Source organism: Hipposideros armiger, unplaced genomic scaffold, assembly GCF_001890085.2.
Source record: "Hipposideros armiger isolate ML-2016 unplaced genomic scaffold, ASM189008v1 scaffold_27, whole genome shotgun sequence".
NCBI classification, from domain to species: domain Eukaryota; kingdom Metazoa; phylum Chordata; class Mammalia; order Chiroptera; family Hipposideridae; genus Hipposideros; species Hipposideros armiger.
In genome coordinates this window covers 4,747,688-4,750,498 of record NW_017731377.1, presented here as the reverse complement: position 1 = coordinate 4,750,498, position 2,811 = coordinate 4,747,688, and the positions used below count along the sequence as shown (strand labels likewise).

General features: G+C 39.5%; 1 pseudogene; it reads left to right on the top strand.

The window, feature by feature from the left end:
- The window catches only part of LOC109379516 (FACT complex subunit SSRP1 pseudogene), a 6,498-nt pseudogene extending 3,930 nt beyond the window's left edge, over positions 1 to 2,568 (top strand).
- The last annotated feature ends 243 nt before the right edge of the window (positions 2,569 to 2,811 follow it).

Here is a 2,811-nt window from a genome sequence, read left to right as displayed (position 1 = left end):
TGTGGAAATAGTGTATTCAGGCTTAGTGCTGGTTAAACCTGTTTACCAGTGGCTTATCAGCTATGTAAATTAAGGTAATTATTAACCAATCTGAGCTTCAGTTTCCTCAACAATGAAATAAGCATATAATGCCTGCCTGAACGATAATATTTTGCACTTATGTTCATAAGAGACTGGCTTATAATTTTGTTGTTTTGTGATGTCTTTACAGGATTTTGGTATCATAATTAGGCTGGCTTCATGAAACAAGTAGGAAAATATTCTCTGTCTCTTTTTTATTCTTTGAACAATATGTTAATATTGTCTTTCTTAAATGCTTGATAAAATTCACCAGTAAAGACAACTAGTTTTGGAAATATTTTTGTAGATAAGTTTATTATGGACTCAATGTCCATGTAGGACTATCCAGATTTTCAAAATTTTTTGTTTTAGTTTTGATGGCTTATGTTCTTCTAGGAAGTATCCTATTTCATCCAAATTTTAAAATTTATTTTAATGGAAATGTTTGTAATGTTCTCTTATAATGATTAAGATGTCTGTGGAATCTGTAGTGATCATCCTTTTTCCATTCCAACATTAGTAATGCTTTTTTAAATCACTCTTTCCAGATGTTTATCAGTTTTATTATTCTTTCCAAACAGAAATTATTTTATAGATTACTGTTCTTTTTATTATTTCCTACCCTTCAACTTTCTTTGTGTCTGATTTGTTGTTCTATTCACAACTGTTTACAATAGATACTTGAGATAATTTATTAGTCTGTTTTTCTTTATGGAGTGCTATAAATTTGTCTCATTTTCCAACAAAGTATTTATATATTATATCTTCATTACTATTGAGTTTAAAATATTTTCTAATTTTCATTAGTTTTTCTTTCTTTCTTTTTATTAGTTTCAGGTGTACAAAACAATGTAATAGTTAGACATTTACACCCCTCACAAAGTGATAATCCCCCACCCTCGATCTACTACCTCTCTGACATCATATATAGCTGTTACAGTTCCACTGACTCTATTCCCTATGCTGTACTCCACATCCTGTGAATATNCTGTCCTAGGTGGACATAAACCAGGCCACTGGAAATGCATCTGCCAGAGACTGCAGTGTCTGACTTCCCTTGATTGTTAGATCTACCTCCACCTTGCTACACCTGCACAGTAAGAACTTTTACTACAAAATGCCCTATATACCCTAATACTTAATCTCTTTTTGCTCTCCCATAAAGACCAGGATGTTTTTTGTGATCATCCTGAATCCTGCAATCAATCAAGCAGGGCCCAACCTGTTACCACTTCCTGATCCTCCTTTTCTCCAAGGACGAGGACATTTCCTTGACTCCTGCTATGAACAAAGAAAAGATGGAGAAGTACTTGGATAGGCATACAATAAGAACATCTCAGGATTCCTTCCAAGAGATAGTTGGCCAGGTCATGAAAGTGCTGGTGAACCACAAGATCACAGTCCACAACTCCCTAGGGTACTCAGGCGTCCAGTGTCACTTGCTCCTGTAGGCTCAGGACTGCTATACCTCCTGGAGCAGGGCTTCATCTAGGTTCACAAGTCACCCACACTTATCTATGAGATCTCCTTGGCCTGGGGCACCCCCACCACTTACTCCTTTGACTGTGATATTGAGACAAAGCAGGGCACTCAGTATACCAGTCAGCAACACTAGGAGGGAGAAGTATGTGAAACTGATTTTGTCAACTCAAAAATGCTCAACACCCAAAACTGAGTATTAGAAGACAGGATGAACCCAAACTACAACAAATAGGTTTCTAACTCTGACAAAGAGGAGCATGATGCCTACTTGCAGCTGAGAAAGGATGCCTACTTTGAGAAGGCCACCAACAACAGTGATGACTCAGGAAAAGAAACCATAAGTCATTCAACTCAGATGAAGAGGAGGTAAAAATGGCAGAGAAGTTTGACAGCAATGCCTCTGCCAGCTCCTCCAGTAATGAGTGTGATGGTGATTGTGATGAGAAGGAGGAAACAGCTGGAAAAGGTCAGATGGCCAAGAATCACAAGGGTCACAGGAAGTTTGTGGAGGTGGAGAAGGGAAGAGACCCCAATATCTCTAAGAGGCACATGTCTGTGTACACGTGTGGCTCAACGCTAGCTGAGAAAAGATCAAGTCAGACCATCTTGGCATCAGTATCATAAATCTTTCCAAGAAGGTAGACAGTATCTGGAGGGAACGTCCAGAGAAGAAAGGGGAGTGGTGTTGCAAGGCTGAGGATACCAAGAGGGAATATCAAAAATCCATGAAAGAATATGAAGGGAGTGGGGGTGGGGGCCAGAGGGAGTCTTCTAAAAGGGACAAGTCAAAGAAAAGAAAAACAAAGGTAAAGATGGAAAAGAAATCAATACCTTCTAGGGGCTCATTATTCAAATCATTCTCAAGGCAGCTAAGTGAGAGCTTCAAGAGGATAGTTTGTGTCCTATGATGATAGTTTTTCAAGAAAGAATAAGAACAAAAAGAAGAGAAGGCAGAGTAAGGACTCTGAAGAAGAGAACTGGCCAGTACTCCCCGCGCTCAGAGGACTGGGTTTCAAGATCCATTGAGTAGAGGAAGAAATTTTTCTCTCCTTGCACTTGCCCTTTCACACCTTCAGTCTCCCCATCCATGTTTTGGTACCAGTTTCTCCTCATGTTAAACGTAGTCCTTGGATTCTGTGCCACCTAAACCAGCTTTCCTGGTGATATGCACTTCCCTGGGGTAGCAGGAAAGCTGTCTTACTCTGCTACTTCATATGGATGACTCTTTATAACTTGAGGAGAGACTGGGTCGGAGGCAGGGTAAGGCAG